Source organism: Dermacentor silvarum, chromosome 4 (assembly GCF_013339745.2).
Source record: "Dermacentor silvarum isolate Dsil-2018 chromosome 4, BIME_Dsil_1.4, whole genome shotgun sequence".
NCBI lineage: Eukaryota > Metazoa > Arthropoda > Arachnida > Ixodida > Ixodidae > Dermacentor > Dermacentor silvarum.
In genome coordinates this window covers 18,884,132-18,899,113 of record NC_051157.2, presented here as the reverse complement: position 1 = coordinate 18,899,113, position 14,982 = coordinate 18,884,132, and positions in this window count along the sequence as shown.

Genomic DNA, 14,982 nt, shown 5'->3' with positions numbered 1-14,982 from the left:
CCGCACGTACCTTCGCCCGCTGCCAGCGTTTTGACAGTCGTTGGCTGCAGTCATTCAGTGTGATCTATTCATGTTTGTTTGTGCGCGCTCACACCACGCTTGTTCATTCAGTTAGTAATAGTCGGGCCACATTTTCCAACGCACGCTACACATGCAATGCTGCCCAGATCGGCAGTGCAGCACTACAGGTGTGTCCCTTCGCACGCGCTGCCCACGGTAAGCGCTTCTCATCAACACCACCGTTTCACACGCGCCTTCTCGTGGTCATCGAGTCTCTCTTCATGTCGGTCTACTTACGCCGCAGCACACCTGCTTACTTAATCCAGCTCATGTTTACTACAATTCAAATTGCTACCAAAGCCGCTCACCTTACTTCGTATGACATTGCTGTGTTGCTATCGCATTCATCGCTTCGCCCTTAGGGCGAAACTGTGACATTTTATTATACCTCAAGAAAAACCCCGGTGTATAGAACCAGTCTCCCGATGACTGATGACGTTAATGCGATTAGTATTCAAGCAATGAAGCGATGCGCCGTATTGTTAAATAGATCGTTTATTTAAAATCTGTCCCGGTCATACGGCGGTATGACAACGAATCCATGACGACGACGCAATGACAGCGATGATGTGACGACGAAGGCATGACGAGAGTCGGATGACAAAGCTGGAATGACGACGATGAAATGACTACGATAGCATCACGACCTTGATCACATACCGAGAAGCCCTCGTTGGAAGACAACTTGGGCGGCTTGACAGTCTTTAACCTTTGGTGAATGTGTCTTCCATGTACAAACATGAATTAAATCCAGCCACGCGATACCCACATACTACTCACGGTTGAAGTGTTTTGATGTCGTTGTTACTTTGTTAACACTTTGTTCACAAGGAGAATATTAATGAAAATTTTGCACCCGTTTCGTTTAAATGCATAATGGCAGACGAGGTTTGATGCTTTTTTGTAAAGCGTGGAATTGACTTGCAGGCTGATGGTGAAATTTCAATTTGTCCTCATGACCACAATCACCTTTAATACAGCAATAGTAAAGGCAACAGATGTTGCCGTTAGTAAACAACGGCAACTGTTGGTCACCAGCGTTAACGTTCACACGGAACACGATTCATCCCTGGCTGTATACGGTGGGGCATCGGGTGACGTAAAACAGACAACCCGTCGTGTTCACTTGGGCTGGTTGGTTTGTAAAACGCAGCTTTAAACAGCGCGACACAGGACACAGCAGAAGAACCACAGACGATCCACGTAGTTCGTGCTAAGAATAGCAGACAGTGGCGGAGTTTTTGGCACCACCTGTGCCCCATGCATTTCGCTGCGTCATTCTCTGGCTAGCGTTGTTGTGACAAGCAAGCGTCATTACGTAATAAGGCATGATGCACGATTCGCTTAACCACCATGACAGCATTGTTTGCATGGAGTCTCACTGAAGCGATCATGTATAGCATCTCTAGATGTTTAATTGCAGCATGTGTCCCACCTGATCAAAGCAGTTGGTTTCAATCGCGATCTCTTCTTCAAATATGTATCACCATTACATGCATTCAGTCGCTGTCTGTACAAGTTTCGGCCACTTCGCTCTGCCATCTATATGTTTCTTTCCAGAGATTCTTGGCTTTGAGACCTTCCTCGACGTTCTCTTGTCCCCAATATCTCAATCAATCTATAACAATATTGCGTTTCAGTTAGGTTCGTGCACATCTTAAGACACTCGAAGTTTCTTAGAAGTAGAGTACCACTTGATATTTTGAAAACTTCCCAATAAATTTCTGTCTTACCAAATTTCCGCTATAGTCCACGAAGTGACGTTAGGCTCCTCGCTGCCGTCTTCGAGTTCGTGAACAAGAAACGTTCGTTGTAAGAGAAAAAAAAATGTAAACGAAAGCGCGTCTGCACCTTTTACAGCTCACAGCAGGCAACGGTGGTCAAAGGCAACCACAGTTTCTCGATTCTTCAAAATGAGGTATAGCGACGATACGGTTCGATCGAATAAACCGTTGCTTCATATTGTTACAAGCCATTGCGAGTCAGAGTCACGCTTAGCGACATGTGTCCTAATGAGTGTCATTCGAGGTAGCCAAGTGCAACAAGCCCCTGTTTATGGCATATCAGTTCTGCGGTATCCCGCAAGGTGGAGTAAAGTTCATGCAAGCGAAAGATTGCCATCCACCCGAATGTCGCGCGTAGTTACAAAGGTATAATTAACCCTTACGGGTTTCTCAGAAAGAACACTTCGCAGTTGAAGAAAAATTCGGCCTGGTCCAGGATTCGAACCCGGAATCAATGCCTTAGCGGAGCGGTCGCTTAACCGTCTGAGCTAACCAGGAGGCTAACAGATCGCAGAGCGAGGGCGAATTAATCGACAACTCGAAGGCCCTGGGACACTGATTATGGCGATTAAGTTGTGCGGAAGCCTACAAGGTGGAGTAAAGTTAATGAAAGGGAAAATTGTTCTCCATCCGATTGTCACTCAGCTATAAGGGAACCCGAATGTTAAGTGCCCGCTCGGCTCTATTTTCCTTTAAAAAAATGGGAATCTGTGGCGCTGGTATATAAAAAAATATATATAAGCGAGGTGGACGAAACTAAAAGCGATTGTCATCATCGTTAGAGCAGTATATGATCGATCAGCTTACGTAACATAAGGCCAGTATGAGTTGCGGCGATAGGCAGCAAAATCCCTTCCACCCCACGCCCCTCACCCGTCCCCTACCCCCTCCTGTCACGCACATGTCCACAAAGATAGAAGCACGCGCGGTACTCCAGTCCAGCCGTGCTTAGTGTTCATCTAAACCTAATTACACTACTAGCTATGAATATTTGCGTCCGCCTGTCGTAGGCGAAGGCATTTGTTGCAAAGTAAGCAGATATACGTGCTTCAGTTTAGTTCGTTGCTTTCCCAAGTCGAGTGGTCGTTCTCAGCCGTTATCTCTAATTCATGTCGCGTGCAGATAGTTCGCGAAAAAAAAAAAGTAAAAGCAAGCTTCCGCTACAGTGTACTAGAAGAGTTCTAGTACACTGTACTTCCGCGTACCACGCAGGAGCCGTGCCTTGTGGACGCGAAACGGAAATCCCCGATCACGGAAATTTCGAAAGTTGAAGAAAAGTCATTCGCCCGATGGCGTTCTCCGAGCAGACGGAGGCAGAAATTCTAATATACTCGCGCAATAGTACGTCGCGCACGCTTGTTCCTTATTCTTTTGCACGAGCGCGCCGCGAGATTACAGCGGTCTTTGCCGACCATTGATGTAACTGTCATTTGCCTTTGGACACTGCCTTGTTTGAAAGGAAGCCCTTGCAGGGACGTCTTTCCGAGCTTCCCCTTTCGAATACACTGGTGAAAGGGAATATTGGCACTCACCTGCACTGTATCACGAAGCTATACAAGGGAAATTAACACACACTGGTTTCTCAGAAAGAAAGCTTCGAATAAGAAGAAAGTTTTCTTTTTTTCCTTTCCTGGACACTGATTCTGAACACCATTCCTCGACGTTGATTTGCCAAGTACACCAGCGCTGCAAAAAAAAAAAAAATGAAAAAAAGAAAACAAAAATACGCAGAATTCAGCGATTCCTCCACCGTGATCCGAGCGCACGGATACATTTATTTTGGGGTCGGCAAGGGTGGCCAATCGCACAGGGATGAGGAGGAACCACACAGTCTTCTCGATCGCGCAAGGGGATTAGGAGCGGGGATTAAAAATAAATTAAATTCGGGGTGTTACATGCCGAAACCACGATCTCATTGTGGGGCACGCCGTAGTGAGGGACTCCGGATTAATTTTGACCACCTGGGTACCATGCATCCAATGCACGGGCGTTTTTGCATGTCACCCCCACTGAAATTCGCGCCCGCCGCAGCCGGGATTCGCTCCCGCGTCCTTGGGGTTAGTAGCCCAACACCATAGCCATTACGCCACCACGGCGGGTTGGAGCCGGGATTTGTATGCGCAGTGCTTAAAGTCGGTGTTTAAAGTCAGGGCGCTGTCGTTTGTACTGGTCGCATCAAGCTGCATAACGTTGATAATGACACCGGGCTGCGTGGAGATCAGCAAGTGGTACAATGTTTACGTATACTTAGACAACTCCCAGAGGAGGTGAATAAAAGATGCACGCACAAAGAGTGCATTTTTATTGCGATAGCTATTATATATGGACACTCCAAAGCGGATTTCTGCCGTCGCCGTCGCCGTGAGGTTCCGTATGACGTCAACGGCGATGAAATCGTCGCCGCGCTCCGGACGCTGTATGTGCGAGTGAAAGGGGGAGAGGGACGCGCGCTTTCACAGGGAGCGAACGCACGTCGAAGAGCAAACACGCGTTCTGCGCCGGGCTCCCTGAAGGGCTGCAGAATTAAGCGTCTCTTTCCTCCTTTCCATATGTAGAGAGCAAACGCAACTTTTTCCGTCGCGCGAAAGGCTGTGGGGGGACGGGAGGGAGAGAGAGGGGGGAGGTGACGTTTAGCTGCGGCACCAAATGCGTATTTATATAAAAACGCCGCGCGCGTTCAGTGCGAACGCGGGCAAAACGCCGACGGCGTCGACAACAGTTCTGCGCGTTGCTGGTGCTGCTGCATGTCCAAGTTTATACAGCTGATAAAACTACTATCCTTACTCCGTATAGCTCTCTACTAATTTGCTATCGCAATTGATGCTTCGCCTTTCGGGTGAAACTGCGACAATTTTTTTAATTCACCATTAGCTTATTGAAACGCAAAATGTAATGCTGACAGCTAGCCTTCCCAAATTCTATTAGTTTATTTCTTGACTGGCGCGTTGCGTGGCAGAAATCCTCGCCGATACCTACTCCCGTAGCTTTCAGGCTGTATTTTTGTGAGAGTACTTTTTCTTTCAGTTTAAAGAAATTAAGCATTAGTAATAGCAACAGGAAAAGATGTCGCGCAGGTTTCCGGGTGTTAGCTCATTGTTCGTTTTAGTATTGTTATTGTTAGTTTATTAGTTTATAGACACAAGAAAATACGGGAATAAAATGCAATATGGATTCTAATTTGCGTACAACACTATCCAACGTTGTCATGACTAAACAGCGCAAAGGAAACACGTACACAGGGGAGGAAAATGATACGAAAAGGCTATGTGTCGTATCCTTCTTTCCCCGTGTACGTGCGCTGTTTCCCTTGCACTGTTTAGTCCGATTGAATTCATACCGATTAGCTCAACTTTCATTGATTCTTTATGGACCGCGGCCGCTGCTATAAGCGTGCTGGTGGAGCGGTATGAGGGGCGACGAGGTGCCAGCATATGTACCGGGAGCCAGCGCCTGTTTCGCCTACGGAACGAAACATCCCTGCTCTTGAGCAGCGCCGTGTAAATATCTTGACTAAACCCTTGAATTATGTATGCGGTATAAGTCGACAGAAGTGCTTCATTCAAAGGCCGGCGCTGATCCCCGGTTTGCGGCCTACCGTCTTTTTCCACGAGCGTCTGCCAACACTCGTTTAGAACTGCCTCAGGTTACGGCGTCGGCGTAGGCAGTAAAGGCACCGTGACTTACCGACCGGTCGCTGTAATAAACAGCGCCACGAGAAGCTTCCATCACGTCATCGTGGGCCGCTGACGATAAAGGTGACGTCCTTAGCAGTGTCCATCGACGCAATCATCGATGAGTGAACCTTTTCGCAGACGATATGCTCTCGCAATTAAGCAAGAATGGGTCTTGCCCGGTGAAGAAGCTCGCTTCCATGTCTTGTCGCCTTCTGTTCGCGGTGGGGTGCTTCTCGTACATCACAAAAAAAAAAAAAAAATCGTGAGAATAACGTGCGTTTTCGCTAATCAAGTTACGATATAGCACCAAAGCAACCACATACAAGCGATATCGCAGTGTGAATAAATCACCACGGCTCAGTATTGAAAGCAAGCTTTTCCACGATGCATCGTATAATTCTATACATCCGGCTTAACGTCCCGCGGAGAAACCTGTTGCCGTATTTTAAATAGTTCAAACTTGATTTCGCTTTCATTTATTTTATTACTATCTCAATGACAACGAGGGGGAGGGTTAGCACGATGCAAGCAATCGGTGCAGCAGTTTTGAAAAACAATATAAACACGCAAACATAAACGAACAAGAAAAAAGCAAATTAAACTGGGTCATAGCACTAACGCCGTGTAGAGGTTTACTTTATCATTACTGTAACAATAAATCGCACGAAAACGTTTAGCAAACTTGTCACACGCATGGTGCTCTCGAAAGTTGTTTTATTCAATCAATATATTTTTAAAGCTACAAATGTTTGCGATCATATATATATATATATATAAGGAAACTGACAACGGGACAGACGTTCTAAATTGTTACTGTATGGGAAGAGCAAGAATTAATTCCTAGTATGCTGCTACAATGCTTGTAATGGCGGGACTATGGAGGAAGCATTCTTAATCACAACAGTGCAAGCACGTCTTTATTACGGGCAATAATTTACGACTACGAGCCGATCTTAAGATTAGGATTAATATGCGGGTGCCGAATATAGCGGGCATCAAAGTTTCAGTTTGACACAGACAATTTAAGATGGCAGAACTCGTCCTTTACGGGGGAGTATGAAGGAAGGAAAGAAGACTAGACTGGGAGCGTCACGAGACAGTCTTAAAGTCAAGTAATAAAAACATATATAAAAAATGTGGTTGATCCCTCTTATATAGGAATCGGTATAGAACACGAAAGTGAAACGTGTCTTCACAGAAGTAGTGTAATGTTTATTGCACATTGATATATAATGTCTATTGGTGTTTTGTGGCTAAAGCGCCCTTAGGCGTTGATGCACCCACGCTGACGCCTGGTGGCACGTCTCCTCCATCACGACTACCAACGTCGATGACCATGAGCAACCGTCGTGCATATGGAAGCTGCACTACGCTGCACACGCTAGCACAACGCGAAAGACGAAGCACGTAACTGACACACTAATACAACGCGCAAGACAAAGCACGTAACTGAATCGTCACCGAGTCAAATCAGCGCGTACAGCGCGTCGTAATTGCAGCCTCCGCGATCAACTTCAGAAACATTTTCAGAGCTAATTGCGGAGGCCACGCTCCGCTGTGCTGAGTACGGTGAACGCCGCCACCTAGGTGGCGTTGGTAGTGCTTCTTGATGCCAGCGTCCCTTCGAATGCTGGAGAAAATGCTCAATGGAAACGGGCCCTCACCACGTAACACGCACGCAAGCGGTATTTCATAACCGCCGAGCGCGCAGAGAATACGGTAGAACGGACAGCAGGTATAGAGTGGCCCAGAATACTAATATTTCCAGTTTATTCTAAAGCGGGCAGCGAGTGTCGATCGTGATGAATGTGTAAAAGGCTACCGCAAATCACACAAATTCATTAAAAATTCCGCAACCACGGGGGGCCCACTTTCCAGCGACAACGCGCAAACAGGCCCTGAAGGGAGACATGGGCGGCGTGCCAGGGGGTGGACTTGTAGAGGTTAGCTGCATGACGTCAATCTCCTTCTTAGCTTTCTTTTTTTTTTTTTCAAGCACAAGAACTGAAATACTACAAGCGTGACAAGAGCGCTGAAACGGATGAAAAGCGACAAGCCAGACTATATATAGCTGCACACGTTGCATACCAGCATCACAAGGCCGAGGAATATCCGTATTTGGCAACGGTTGTGACGGTTTTCACGCGATATTCCGTGGTTTTTAAGACATCTGTATTTCTTTTTTCAGAACACATGATCCCCTTCGTTAATGCACAATAATTATTGGACCCGTAGCCATAACAGCTAGTCAGGTGCACCGCTGTCAGGCGCCAAGCACAGATTACATACGCGGCCGACCTCGTTAAATATACGAACACTTCAAAAGTTTAATAAAAAAATTTAAAAAGTCCATACATAATATATTGGTTACAGTGTCCTTTTTTAGCTGCTCTAGATTTTAAAAAATTGCCTGATACTTTTCCCACTTCCAACCATTGATCTAAATGACTCGATGAAACTGCAATTACTTCTACGAGAAATCAAAATGCCTAATTTCATAAATAACATAATTGCGGTAATTAACACTTTCTAATTAGTTACCTTACGGCACATATTTCAATCTCCGATTTTTTTGAAAGTGGACAATATCCACTTGGGACGAATTCTCAGGACTCCTCCAGTTTCGACGTATTAATTTTCGAAGCCTCCGACGAAATGCATAGGCGCTCCAGTTACTTTTGTGCTTCAATGCATAAAACAGCATTTTCCAAAGAAAGTAAGCGATACAACAGTGCATTCTTACCGCAAGTTTGACGGCGCGCATCTCGAAACCGTGTGCCATCCTGAGCATTCGTCGCCAATGCCATCCTCAGACGTGGCGCTCTTCCACGAACCTCCTTCACGCCGAACATGGGCCACTGTAGAGAGTAGTATACCGCTGTTCGAAGAAACTCCATTACGCCGACTTGGAGCACTCGGGTGTGTGCCACTCGGCCTGCGCTCTTCTCCAATGAACATCTTTGCTGCCAACTTGGTTCATTGGGTTTGTGTCAGTAGGTGTCTGCCGTTCTTCAATGAACGCATTTGACGCCAACTTGGCTAAGTAGGCATGTGCCATTGGGAATGAGCCGCTCAACAATGACGAAAAAGATCCCTTAAATTTGCCTGATGCTGAGGGGAGTCGAACCCACGTCAGAAGGGTTCCCTTATGTACAGCAACCCAACGCATTAGCAGGCTACGACACAAATGCCCTGCGTATATATATGTGCCACTTTTCAATGAACGCGTTTCACGCCAACGCTTTAGCGAGCTACGCCATGAATGCGCTCGGTGTGAGCCGCTCTTCAATGAACCTCTCGTCAACTTGGGCCACCGAGCATGTGCAGCTGCATGAGTGTGCGGCAAGCGAGCGAACGATTCTCGGCGTTCACAGGCGCCGACGCGCCACGCTTCTCCTCTCGGAGGCCACGCGCGTACTTCTCGGCAGTGCCACTAGGTGACGCAGCGCGTCCAGAAAAGAAGCGCCAGAGCGAAGCCCGGTCACCGCACGACGCGTTTCTCGGCGTTCGCACGCACCAGTGCGCCATGCATCTCAGAGGCCACGCAGGCTTCGTGGCGGCAGCGCTAGACGGCGCCGATTGTTCTTATAGAATAGGGTGCCTCGATGCCAGCGCCGCCGTTCAGGGTGGTGCCAACCTTTGACCGCCCCCGCGCCGCCGCTTTCTTGCTGCGACGCCATATTGTGTCACAGCGAGCCGTTGCGATTGCTTGGTGCCGGTGCTGAGTTCGAAGCACAGTGCGCGCGGATGCTTCGCGGACACTTCTACTTGCTAGACAGTGTTCAGCCGCATGACTGACAAGCTATCAAGTGCATCGTGTCGACATGACGGGCTGTTGTGTTCCCAAGTGCGCCGGATCGACGCTTAAAGGACTGCGTTGTTTTCGCTTCCCCCGGGACCCAGAGCGACGGAAGAGATGGCTTTTTCTGTGCCCCGGAGTTGAAAAAAAAAAGAAATAAAAAGGGGCAAACCCGCACCACCAAAGAGGTATGGCAGGTATAAGGCCAATAGGAAATAAATGAAAAGGGGTTACAGGAGCAACCCAAACAGAGATTTAAAGAAAGCCAATGAAAAGAGAAAAAAAAGAATGGTCTCGGAGACAAAGCAGTGCGATATGAGAGGCGAAGTGCCGGCGCGCAGTGAATACAAAGGAAAAAGGCCGAATGTAGAAAACAAAACAAGCTCCTGGAGAGAGGGGAAAAAAAAACCCTGGCAGTGATCCGCGGAAACCGCCTGAACCCATTTATTAAGAGACATGAAATGCCACGCGAGGGGCAGCGCCTTGCTGACGTCAGGAACCGCAGGAGGCAGCCAGTTGATGGTGGGCAGCGCTACGGTACACGGGTGGCTGTAGGACGAAATAGAAAAAGAAGAGAAAACAGGAGAAAAGAGAAAGACCAAAAGAGAAACGCAAGAAATATGACAGACAGGAAAAGGAAACACAGGAAGAGGGTAGAAAGGGGGAACAGGAAATGATGACGATGGCGCATGCAGCTTAAGGCATCGGCCACGGGGTTCCCCCCGCCATAGTTGGCATAAACAGTGGCGATGGCCAGAAACAGCCATGCAAAAGTAATATGTGAAAGTATGAAGATGAAAGTGAAAGACAAAAAATTAAAAGGCGTCGGGCAAAACAGCAGGGGCGGGAGGTGAAGTGGGGACTGACCGAGCTATTAGAACAGAAAGGCGAATAAGTAATGCGCGGGTTTGCCGCGAGCGCAGTAAAAGAGGATAAGTAGGCGGGGTGATGGAAGGTACCCGAACCGCCGCACGCAATGCAGCAACAACCTGGGCGGTGCGAGGACAGGCCAGCAAATAGTGGGATAAGTCCTCACACGGCGTCCCACACGAGCACAGATTATCGGCGTGCAGACGGAAACGGAAGAGGTAGGGCACAAAATGCCCGTGACCCGAGAGGAGATGCACCAGCGAGCGGTGAGGGGGACACCACTCAGGGATATCGTGAACGCTGGGGAGCCATTGATACAGGGATGTGCCTGCGCCCTCGCGTTGCCAGACGCCATGCCATACATTCCGGGACAAGCGATGGAGACGCGCCCTGACCGAACGTACTGAGATACGCACTTCCCGCAAGAGACCCGTGGTGGCCGCAGAAGAAGCAGCGGAATCCGCGAGCTCGTTTCCGAGAACGCCACGGTGACCCGGGACGTGGTACAAGTAGACATGGCGCCCGGCAGCGCTCTGCGACGCTAACGCGCGCTTGCAATAGACAACACGAGCGTCAACGTCACGGATGTTTGAGAGGGCAAGGAGTAAAGAAAGGCAATCCGTGTATATGTGCACCGGCGAGGATGTTTGCAGCGTGGTGAGGTAATGGAGCGCCTCAGTGAAGGCGACCACCTCCGCGCTGTAGGCGCCTGACGCGTTTACGACCTTGTATTTGCGGACAGCGCATAGATGACCACGTGGGTTAAAAGCCACGAAAGCGGCGCCCGCAGACACGCTCGTAAATGAACCGTCCGTGAACACGTGGTATGCAGGTGTGGCACACACACGTGAGGCCTGTTGGGGCGTTAAGCGGTAGAACCGCAATCGGTACAGCTCCCGCGGATGGCGCGACCACGGGTCGAACGGGCGTTCCAGGTTGCGGGGGTCAAACGACTCGTTGGCGAAATGAGTCACCTGGCGCAACACGAAAAGTGAGAATTCGGCATTGAGGCGATCCAGCTCCAATGGGAGTGGTGGGCAGTTGGCCAGGATCTGCAATGCCGAAGTACGAGTCGTGTGGAAGGCGCCCGTCAACGCCACCAGAAGCGAGCGCTGAACCGACTGCACACGGGCAGTGAGGTGCGAGGTAGGGAAAGCGGGCCACCACACCGGCGATGCGTATGCAACAGCAGGGAGCAGAACCTGTCTATAAAGGCGTCGTAAAAGGACGGGACGTAGCCTGTAATGCAGACGTACGAAATTCAGCAAGCGAGTAACCAATACCTCGGCTTTAGTCTTGATAAAGTCAACATGGGCGTGAAAATTAAGCTTATCATCAAAGACCACGCCGAGAAGTTTAATGTGATCTTGATGTTTTAGAAAAGCGCCGTCTAGACGAATAGACGGACGCCTCTTGGAAGTGCCAATATGCCCATTGTTGAAGAAGACAAAGAAAGATTTTGACGGACTAATTTTGACCTTGTTTTGCCGGGCCCAATTGCAAATCAAGGACAAGACAGATTCTGCCAGACCCTGCAGCTGCAGGCGCGAGGTGCCAGACAGCAGCACAATGGTGTCGTCCGCGTACGCCTGTAAGTGCACGCCGTCCGGCATGGGAAGGCTGAGCAGGGAGTGGACGATCAAATTCCACAGTAAGGGGCTGATGGGGGAGCCCTGCGGACTGCCGATCGTCGGGCTAGCCGATACCTCACCCGCGCGCGCCCGGAACACCACCCGCCGTCCCGAGAGGAAAGAGCACAAGAGGTGGTATAGGTTGGCCGGACAGCGGTGTCTGCGCAAAAAGAACAGCACCGCTGCGTGCCACACGCTATCGAAAGCGCCCTGAAAATCGAGGGAGATCAGAACGGCGGGCGTTTTTGATGCCTTGAGCGAGAGCAGGCGCTGCTTCAGGACATACAGGGCGAGAGGGGCACTCCGGGCATGTGTAAAGCCAAATTGGGAATCGTGAAGGAGGTGATTAGAATTTAGAAAAAAGTAGAGCCGGGAATTTAGTAAACGTTCCAGTACTTTGCCGAATAAGGAGTTCATCACGATAGGACGATAAGCTGAGGGTAAATGAGGCGGCCGGCCAGGTTTTGGAATGAAAATAATGCGTCCCTCTTTCCAGGACGTAGGGAAGTGTCCCAGGCGGAGGGCCGCATTAAATAAAAGAAGAAAAAAGGAAGGGTGAATACGAAAAAGGTTCCGAACGAACATGCCGGTGAGCCCGTCCAACCCCGGCGCCGAACGTAAGTTGCCCTGAAACAGCGCATGCTCGATCTCCGGGAGCGTAAAGGCGTGATCGTCAGGCACGGGAGGGTAATCAGAGCACGCGAGCGTGCGAAGTCGTGCGTGAAAGGGGGTATCACAACCCGGGTCATCCGTCGCGACATGCTCACTCAACAGCAGTGAAGCAGACGCCAACACCGATGACGTGAGGACGTTGGGCGAGGTCTCAAGCGGTGGGAGGAGCGTCGCGGAGTGTAACTTCGCAAACGCCAGTTTGAACGGCGAACCATAAAGGTTGCGAGCCGTCATATCCTGGCAAAGCGCGCGATCCGCCGCGTCTTTGGCCCTACGAATGTGCTGCTTGTAGGCTGCGAAAGCCGACGCATATTGCGTCCTGTAAAACGAGCGCAGATCAGGGTCGCGGGCCCGTTGAAAGCGACGACGCATCGCGCGCACACGCAGGCGCTCCTCAGCGAGCTGAGGGCTCCACCACGCATTTGCCTTGCCGCCACGCGGTTTAGCTTTACGCAGGTAGCGGCGACGGAGCCCCTCATATAACTTATAGAAATCCCCGACCGCGCTATCAAGCGCATGCCCAGAGGATAAAGAGGCGTATTGAACTCTCTCGAACCACGGATGCAATCGTAGGGATTCGAGGATCTGGGCTCGTGCGTAGTTCGTAAGGACACGCTCCAGACGTCTCGTTGCAGCAAAGAGAGTAAATTCGACGTAACGGTGATCGGAAAGATTATCGCGGTCGGAGACCTGCCAAGTAAAACCCGCGCTCGCAAGAGAGACAGACGCCAACGTGACGTCGATCCATGAGCGAGCGTACGGCGTCTCAAAAGTGGGCAGCGACGCGGGGCTGTTGAGAATTTGCAGGGCGTTAGCGTTGGCAAACTGCACGAGCTGCGTGCCGCGCACATCTCCGGGCCCGGGCCCCCACAGCGCATGCTTCGCATTGAAGTCGCCCCCCATAATATACGATCGCACTGAGCCATCAGAAAATACCTGCCACAGTTCGTCCAAGAAGGGATCGAGAGGGCGATGGGGCGGCGCATAAATAGCAACGAGTACGAACGAAAGTGCGGCTCGCTCGCACCTGACGGCCACGACCAGTTGCGATACGTATATGGGAAATAGATCGAATGTAGGGGCCCGCGCAAGGAGAGCAACACGCGGGTGCTCCCGCGAGTGAAACATTGTAATATCACGGGGCACGTGGGGAATCTTGTGGTCGCGGGTGTGCGGGTCAGACACCAGTGCAAACGAAAAGTCACCCTCAACCATGTGCTGCACCAACAGCCGTGTAGCATCACGCGTGTTGGCGAGGTTTGCCTGTAGGAAGCGAAGCGGCGAGGCGTCAGCCATGGCTGAGGGCAACGAACGTGGTGCCGACAGGTGAGAAGCAAGAACGAGGGAGTGCCGGCGCACACACCGAAACAGGACAAGCCACCCCGCGATGCCAATCAACCCCGGCCGCAACCCAACAAATCCCAGCCGCACAGCCCACCCAGGCAGAAAGAATGAGAAAGGTGGAACGAAGGAGGCAGAAGGAGGTGCGATAACACCCAAGAGGGAGAAGAAGGAAAGAAGGAGGAACACCGAGATAAAAACGGGGAAGAAGGCGCGGCGATCCCCAACACCCCCACGGCGCCAAGGGGAGACTCCTGTAGGGCCGAATGCGCGACCCAATACCCCCGGCAGCCGCGAGGGCGAGGAGACCGCCGCGCCGCACCACAGAAGCCGGGACAAGCAAACTAACCATAGTCAGTACGAGCGCGCAACCGCGCGACCCTGGCCATCAGGAGAGGGCAGGCCTTATCCCCAGTCGGGTGAGAACTGGGGTGGCCCGCGCGGCGACACTCGTTGCAGCACACAGCAGCATCCCCCAGGCGCACCGTACACTGCTCACCGAGGTGCGGGCCCGCGCAGCGCGTGCACACCGCCCTCTCGGGATGCTGCCGAACAGGGCACGAACGGCGGCCGTGACCATAGGTAGCGCAGAACGTGCACGTAGGTACGTGCACGTCCTCCACCACCGTAGCCGAGGTCCAACCCACGGAAACTCGCCCGCGACTCATGAGCGACCGGTACGCAGGAGGATCCACTGCCACCACGTGGGTGAAATTACCCGAACGCTCCCTGAAAGAAACGCGAACCTCGCAAGTGGACGGGTCCAGCCGGAGGTCAGGGTTGCGCGAGTTAATCTGCGCCACGAGATTTACAGCCGGGACATCCGGGTCAACCCCGGTCAATTTAACATGCGGCTTACGCTGTTGTACCAAGCGCACCGACATAGCGGTGTTAGTGACCGGGTTCTGCTCAAGGAGCGTTTTAAGTTTTTGAACTGACGCGAGATCGTCCGACAAAACCGTGAGGCCAAGCGGTGTCTTGTGCACGGAAATGGCACCGAGATTTTCGCGCGCGGGGTCGACGTTGGTTTTTAAGATACGTTTCATATCCTCAGCGGCAGTGCCCGTGGGTACAAGGGGCGTCAGAAACATGACATGCGCATGGTCTCGCCTTGGCTGGGGTCCAACGGTGACGGCACGGGCAGCCTCCGG